The sequence below is a fragment of the Penaeus japonicus genome, unplaced genomic scaffold (genome assembly GCF_977035675.1).
Source record: "Penaeus japonicus unplaced genomic scaffold, GWHDUDI00000001_assembly GWHDUDI00000013, whole genome shotgun sequence".
NCBI lineage: Eukaryota > Metazoa > Arthropoda > Malacostraca > Decapoda > Penaeidae > Penaeus > Penaeus japonicus.
The window spans coordinates 31,725,531-31,735,530 of record NW_028234415.1 but is presented as its reverse complement, the minus strand read 5'-3'; the positions used below and the strand labels follow the sequence as shown (position 1 = coordinate 31,735,530).

The window sequence follows — 10,000 nt, the reverse complement described above, 5'->3', positions numbered from 1 at the left end:
TTACCTAATTATACATACATACATACATATACATATATATATATATATATATATATATATATGTATATATATATATATATATATATATATATATATATATACACATATTTTATATACACATATATACTGTATACATATATATATTTATATATATAGATATATTTTATATTATATTATATATATATATTTATATATATTTTACACACATGTATGTCAATATAATATTATATATATATTACATAAATATATTACATATAATAAAATTTAATATACATTAATAATACATATATATATATATAATATACATTATTATATATATAATATACATATATATATAATATACCTATATATATATAATAATACATATAATATACATATATATATTTCTATGAATATACATGTATATTTTGTTTATATATATGCTATATATATGTTTTTATATATATTAATATATATATAACCATATATAATACATATATACATATACATATTATATTTAATATTTATATATATACATACCTACTATATAGATATGATTATATTATATTTATATATATACATATATACATATATCTATACATATATATTTTATATATATCATATTATCATATATATATATTTATATATATACATTATATACATTTATATTTATATATTATAATATATTATCTTACAAATATATATATTTATTTATATATATATATATACAAACATTTTAAATATATATATTTATATATATCAATATATATATTACATATATATAATATTTATATAATACATCTATACATTATATACATATATTATATATATATATATATATATATATATATATATTATATACATATATTTATATTTTTACATATATACTTTATATTCATATATATTTATATATCTACTTATATAAACATATATATATATAAATATAAATATATACAGATATATACCAGATATCTTTACATATTATATATAATGTATATATATATATGTGTATATATACATATAGAGATATATTAATATATATATGTATATATGTATGCATATATAAATATATATACATAAATATATATTTATGTTATATATATGTATGTATGTTATATATGCATATATATATATATATATATGTATATATGTACATTATATACATATATATCTATTTATTATATATACATATATTATATACGTATATATCAATATATATATATTTATATATATACATATATATAACATTTATATACATATATATTTATATATATATTATATATATAGACATATATATATAGTATACATATATATAGCTATATATCATATACATTTATATATTTAGATATATACCTATTCTAAATATATCCATAGATATATATTTATATATATACATATATATATTCATATATATATATACATATATATATTCAATAATATATATTATACAATTATATTTATATATTTACATATATATTTATATATATACATATTTATGTAGATACATTACAATATATATTTATATTATACATATATATTTAAATATATAAGATATATTTATATTTAGACATTTATATCATTTTTATTTATATATTACATATATACATTTATATGACTATATATATACATATATACATATATTATACATATTTATATACATATTGATATTTATATATATACATTATATATAATATATATTCACATTAGATATATATATATGTATTATATGTTATATGTATATATATATGTTATATATACATAGATTATATATGTATATATATGATATATATATATATGTTATATGTATCTATGTCGATATGTATATATATGTATATATACTATATAAATTTGTATTATATAAGTAGATATATGTATTTATATATATAAATATATATGTTATAAATATATTCTGTTACTACATGTATATATATAATATATATATGAATATAGGAGGTATAATATATATGGTATATATATATAAGTATATATACATATATATATGTATATATAAAGTATACACACATGTACTGTCCCAATTTATATATATATATATATACAAAAAAAAAATTACATATATATAAATATAAATATACATATATATACATACAAAAATATATATATACTATAGCATATAAATATATAATATACATATATATAAATAATAAACATATATATATATTAATATACATATATAAACATATATATATTTATATGTATATATCTTATATTTAATGTTTATATATATGTAAATATATGTTTTATATATAAAGTTAAATTATTAATTTATAAACATAGATACATACATAAATAACAATCCATATATATATATATTAATTTATATATATACATACATACATATAATATAAATAAATAAATAAATATTTATAAGATATACATATATACATGCTATATATACAAAGTATGATTTAATAAATACATATATATCCATATATTTATATTTATATATATACATAATATAAACATATAAATTTATATATATACATATAAATATACATACATAAATATTTATATATATAAATATAATATACATATATATATAAAATTTAAAAATATAAATATATATATATACCTAAATAAATATATTTATAAATATACATATATCCATATCATACCTATAAATATATGGTATGTATATTATATATATATATATTTATATATATACATATATTTATATATTTACATATATACATATATATTCATATATATTTATTTATATACTATAAATACACCTATATATATAAATATAAATATATACAATATATATACAGAATATATTTATCATATAAATATAATGTATATATATATAAGTGTATATATACATATTATATATGTATATATAAGTATATATATGTTATAAATGTACAGCATATATAAATATATATACAGAAATCTATACAATGTATACTATATGTATATGTGTATGTAAATGCATATTTATATTGTCTATATATGTATGTATGTACATAAATAAACATATATAATATTTATATATATACAATATATATATAACATATATTCTATATATAGAATTTATATATATACAATATATACAAATATAAACATAAATATTTATTAAATTATTTATTAAATAGACATATATATATAATATATATATATAAGATATATATATTTAAAATGCCATATATAGGTTTATATATATATATATATGCATATATATATATGTATAAAATATTTATAATATACATATTTATAATCAATATAAAAATACACTATATATGTATGTATGTATATATATATATATTTATATATATATATATTTATATATATACATATATATTATATGCATATATATATGTACTATATAACATATATATTATATATATACATATCTATTTAATATATAAACATAAATACAAATATAGTTTATATAAAAACATATATATCTATTATTTATATATATACATATATGATATATAAACATATATATATCACAACATATATATATATATATATATATATATATATGCCTATATATTCAACATTATAAATAAATATATGGTATATATCTGTAATTGTTAAAATATAATTAAATATACATATATAAATATATGTAGATATATGAATAATTATATGTAATATATGTATATATGTTATATAAGTATTAACTAATGTATATTTATCATAAATATATATGTATATTAAAAGTAATATATATGTATTTATATATATAAATATATATGTATATAAATATATATAAGAATACAAGAATATAATACATATATATATTTAAAATTATGTAAAATATAATTCTATAAAATTATATATACATATATCTCTGTATATATAAGTATATATATGTATTTCAAAATATAAATATAAATGTATCTAAGATGTATATAAACATATAATAACTGTAAATAAAAGTAAAAATATTAAGTATATATATACAAAACATTTATATATATTATAAGAGTATGTATAATTATATGTAAATATGACTTTATAAATATAAAAATCAATAATATAACTATATATATATGCTATATATGTATATATATATATAATCTCCATATAAAATATAATTATATATATATACAAAATTTATACATAAATAAAAAAGTATGTATGTTTATAATAATAAAAAAATAAATATAAAAATATAAATATAATAAAAAATATTATCACCCTATATATATTATATATATGCATATATATTACAAATAAATATAAATAAAACAAAATAAAAATATAATATAGCCTAAATATATATGTATATATAAGTATATATAGTTATATTAGAAATATATATTAATACATATATATATATGTATGTATGTATGTATATATATATATATACATATATGTATATGTATATATATACATATATATATATATATGCATATATATATGTATATATATAAATATATATATATATATATATATGTATATATATAAATTATATATATATATATATATATATATATATGCATATATATATATATATATATATATATATACATACATATGTATATGTATATATATGTATATGTATGTATATATATGTGTATATGTATACACATACATATAAATATAAATATACATATACATATATACACACACACACACACAAACACATATATGTGTGTGTGTGTGTTTGTATGTACATATATACGAGAAAACTATTCCTAATATTAACAGAGTAGATAAATGTAAATGATAATAAATCAAAACAAATTCATTAACATCTGTCTCTAACAGACTACAATTTTTACTTAAATATTAAAACCCTCCAGATTTCCATGAAACAGGTGGCAATAAGAACCAATAATATACTGCAAACTTTACATTGACTCTTTCACAATAACAGAGTTTAAAACGCTAAATCCGGTTTATATAAATCTCAAATCTTCCTCGTTAAAATACAATAAAACGAAGGGAGAAAAAATCTCAACACTTATAAGTATCTTTCAAAAATCCGTCATAATTCACAATATATCTTTACCATTTCCAAAAACAACTTGACTTACTCTTCTACTCAACCAAGAAAGCACCAGCAACGAGTCAAGCATAAAGGTAAGGGAGGAAATCAATTTTTAAACTTATTTGAAAATTCCTTCTGGCCGGACACTCTCCCGCAAAACATCGCCATAACAAAATTATCATTAACTCTCTCTCCGTCTCTTCCTCTTTCTCCCTTACCTTCTCACGCAGGTCTCGCTATTCTCCCTCCTACTTGTTCTCCAACAATAGCAAAAAGGGTCGAAATGGCACAAAAAGGCCTCACCTGGAGCATGGGTGAAGTTCACCTTGAGGTATTTTTCTCTCTCTCGACTCTCGTCTGACCAAAACACGGATTAGTTCCTCCTGTCTCCGCTAGATGGCTCTCGCGGAGGGTGAGGGTGCGCGCCTAATTGAATTCACCTCTTTTCATATGTCTCCAGAAGCCATGATAGCCCTGCCGTTGATTAGAAAAGTTGATATATAAGGCTTTGTTACTATTTTTTATTCATACAGTGTGAAAAATCAGTCCTGTTCTTCTGTGTGATAATGTTCAAAATTGGAAACAAACTGATACAGTTTTAAATTAAAAGTATAATCACTCTAGGGAGGATATTAAATGTTAAGCCTTGGATTGCATCCCAGTCAGTGACAATTAAATGCAACATAATAATTGTTTCTTTGTTTTATAGCAATGATGAATTAGACAAACACAGGTGACTATGGTATTACTGTATTATTGTTTTGTTATTTTCTACTGCACTTCTGTTATGATGAAAAATATCAATTATCATTTCTTGTACTACATAAATTGATTTTGTGTACCTGTAATACTCCGACACTATAAGATATCATATCATAAAATTAAATATATATTTGTAGATAAACGAATGAATGCATTATGTTTTCTCAATGTAAAGAAATTTGATTTCATTCTATTCAGTTTGTTTTGTTAATGCAAAGAAATTTGATTTCATTCTATTCAGTTGTTAAATTTAACATTTATAAGATTTATTAATACCAATCAATCACAGCGGCTATCACCAGGAGCGCACTGCAACATCCACCCTTCATTTTCATCTGCAGAGTTCCCTCTCGGAGAGCCATCACCAGGCGTTGCGGCACAATTTTACTTTGGGTATTTCTCATGTCACGAATCTAGGTTCACTTAATATCCCACTCACTCAATTTGCCCAAAAGGGGATATAACAGAGAGAGAGAAAGCAACAACCAAAGTATGGGCGTTAATTATTTGGGTAATTTAAATCAGGATAATCTCCTCCAACAGGAAAATAACTTGGTAAGGTGGCGTGTTAAGGTTATCCGTTTACACCTGCAGTTTTAATTACTGATAAGAGGAATTATTATGAACTTAGTCTAATCATGTCTTAAACTGTATATTAAGTCACATAATAACTCAACACATACAAAGATAACTTCTTACATGTCTCTCATAGCAATCACTCTTACACTCTCTGAAGATTTATGTCTTCATTCTTCTTTCTTCTTCGTCGAGAGTCGGTCGTGATGTGTAGTCTTGAGCAATCATGACCTGAGCATCCGGTCTGAAGTTCCGACCTTAAATTCAACCGTTGAACCCGCTCCTGAAAATTAACTTTACTTTAGGAACGTGTAACAGAGTATAATCATCAATCTCACTACCATTTTTGAGACAACATCGAAAGTTTTTCATTAAATTCATCATAGTCAATGGTTCAAAAATGATAATAATTTATCACTTTATAAGATTACTAGTTTTACATAAAAAGTTAAATCTAAGTTTCACTATTAAAATAATACTTCTACAATATATCTATTACTTAAAATTACTGCTAGTAACATTATAATACGTAATTTAAGTACTATCTTATCAATGTTTTATTATAATAGTTTGTGGTTTCCCATAAATGGCATGACAGAAATGAGTGCACTTACTTAAAGCGGGTTAATTTGGTAAACGTGTCATGAGGGGGCGTCACCCTTATGGCGATGAAAATGGCACCTGAGGCAAGAAAGGAGGCAGATAACATCTGAGTCAAGATTTATGAGTATAAGCTTATTATTTTATTTGTTCTTTATGGCAAATATTATTATTATCTATCTTTATATTAATTGAATTATTAACTCTGCTGAAATGCACTACTCTCACCTCGAGGGTAGGATAGCTAGAACCTCCTGCTCGTGTTCCCCTCGGCTCACCTAATGTCACCTTGCTCCGGGCGTTAACCAGGTCTTTGTGCGCCCCTCACTTGACCACAAGGGTCACTCTGTGTGACGTCACTCATGTTACCATTTTTACACAGAACGGTGGTTCTATTCTCTAATTTTTGTGACGTTATCAATACCCTAAAATATCTTATCCAATGCGAAGTAATTCGTGATGTCAAATTTCATTAGTTTACTATCGGCTTTCAAACATACCACTACTGGTACTCGTTTTTCACATCTTATGATAGCACGTTTTCTGTTATACCGAAATGTGTAACTTCAGTAGATTACAATTATCTTGCTTTTATTATAATAATCCTTATTTTACAGTACTACATAACCTTTGTACAATTTACATGAGGTAATCTAAACTAAGTGATACCTAAATATTAATTCACAAAGATATTCCTGATTACATTATGCAGAAGAGTCTTACATGCAATGAATGATACATTGTGTTACTTCCATATATTGACAATATCCTCGGTCACACATAATGGAAAAATACATAAATTTCAATTCCTTAGACGGATTTCGGTCATAAATCATCTCCATAACATCACGGTCGCTACACAGGCACATCCTATTTCGACGGTGTTGGTCTATTTGCCCAACGTACAACTTTCTTGATCGTCCCACAGGCTTCCTCAACCCTTGAATGTTTCAGAAAGATTGAAAGATTGTTTCTGAGATAAACAATCTGTTGTGCAGGATTACTCTCACATCGTCCAGTATAGCCTGAGATGGCGGTCCCAGATTGCGCACGTAGCTTTCAAATATCTTCAAGGTGGTATTCCAAGACACAGGATAGAGTCCTGGTTTCGCTGCCGCACAGAAAAGCTGGCGACATCATGTAACTCTGCTCTTCTGTACATCTCTGGCTACTATTGAGAGGATCAATGCATGACTCCTGTCAGGCCAGTTCGTTAGTTGACTTTGTTGACTGAACTCTACAGTAGTTTGAAACGCAAGGGTTGTGGATTTGCTAGACTGCACTAGCCGCAAGTACCGTAGTAAGTAGTCTAGGGTGCATTTCAGGAGGATGGTAAAGAAACATCTCGTATGCTGAAGACTGTAGTGCCTCTGTGATTGCTGCAGTCCTAGTGATCTTTCCTCTTCCAGAGAGAGATGACTAAGCAAGTCAGGGGTGATGGTAGGAGAGTGCCAGATGACAACAAGGAGAGCATGCAATCCAAGAATCATGGGTTCATCACTAGACCTCAACAGTTCAGCGGGGATTCCACAAACAACTCTCCAGATTGGAGACTGGCACCCAGACCTTAGTCAGGGTATGAGGTTCCTCGCTGATTTGGGATAAGGAACGAAGACCATAGCACTTTCCAAGTCTACTCTACTTGTCGGTAGTTCAGCCTGATACAATTGCTTTAGATAACCAAAATAATACTGATGCAACCCATCAGGAACTGAAATGATCTGGTCAGCAGCTGAGCGAACTGTAGACATCGCCTAATGGGCTTAGCATTAAGTTTTCTCTGGGTTTTGTAGCCAGGACGAAGGAATTGCCTTTCACTTAAGTGACAAGATCCCTGATAGTGTTCATTTCCCCTCTGAGTCTAATATGCTCGAGAGTCATGCACTTCTTGATCTCCAGTCGGTCGAGTCATGCGAAATATATCGGTAGTTTCTAGTATCTCTTGTTAGGTTCTGACTTGGTCAAAGGTATTCGATATGGGTTTGAAGTCATCCGCACTACCACAAGAGTGTCAAGTTGCAAGTTGCATAATACAGAGGCGCCTCACATGGGCCTACTGCCAGGTAGGTTGGACTAGAGCTGCCGGGAAGAATCTAACAAGGTTATTTTATAAGAAATAATGCCATTAACAGTTTTACGGAATATTTTGACCATTATAATTCGGCCTTTGGTACGAACGAACGATTCTTCGGCACCATGGACCAATTGTAAGGGTCCTGTAGAGTAATCCAACGACAAAAGCAGAGCCAACCATTCCAGGATATTTCAAGAAGTCTAAGTTCTTTGCTATAATTCTGAATGGCTGACGGCATATATAACTTCAGAAGAATAGCGGATGGCTCCCTGGAATTTCCTACCTGAGACCCCAGTTGAAGCCATATGGACTACTTTCAAGGATGAGGTCCAAGTTTTCTTAAAGATGATAAAGTACAAAAATGAAACACAGTAAAACGGGAGAAAATCGTGACTTTCTGAATACAAATAGACCCTTTTTCAAACTTAGTCGCACTCGAAACGTCATATATACTTTTTCCCGTAGTGCAACTGTGTCATTTAATCTAGCCACACAAATGACAAAGTCAGAACTTTTGTTTAGGATAAAGTTCAGTTTGGAGATTTCCCGACAGCAAGACCGAAGCTAAACAAAGGAGATTGAACCAGCTATTGGATATGACGTAGCATATTAATTGCCAGTGAAGCTATATTGCTTACCTATTGTTTGTTTTGTTTCATTATTAGAGATAAGATATTGGTAGAATGAGAGATTATTTGCTATTTTGACTTTTATTGGATTCTGAAGTCGCTGTTCAGTTCAGTTCAGACAAATATGCGAAGACGGCGCGTCGCTTCGCCCGGGCTATATGCACGCCCTGTCAGCTTTAAGTGCTGGCTCATCTGGTGCTGAAGTCTCTGATATAGGTTTCAATGTTATGTATTCTGAATCCCTAAAACACGTACAAGAGATTCGCACGGGCTTAGCATCTGCTATGCAAATTTAGCTTATCCTTCTCCTAAAATAAACAAATGTGTATATTAATTTTAATCATGTAATATGAATTTTTGATAAAGTGAATACCATGAATCTTAAAATAATGTTCAAAATCGATTAAATGTCAATAA

The 10,000-nt window shown here is 25.0% G+C and overlaps 1 protein-coding gene across 2 annotated transcripts in view; it reads right to left on the bottom strand.

Moving 5' to 3' along the window:
* Window positions 1-5,349, bottom strand: part of bc10 (BLCAP apoptosis inducing factor bc10) — a 19,120-nt gene extending 13,771 nt beyond the window's left edge. Inside the window, exon 1 of one of the 2 annotated variants that reach the window (XM_086543427.1) lies at window positions 5,246-5,349. The gene's annotated coding sequence lies outside the window, so the exon portion shown is untranslated. Of the gene's footprint in view, window positions 1-5,160 lie in introns of both variants that reach the window. The other variant, XM_086543428.1, reaches the window with a different exon arrangement.
* Between the last annotated feature and the right edge of the window lie 4,651 nt (window positions 5,350-10,000).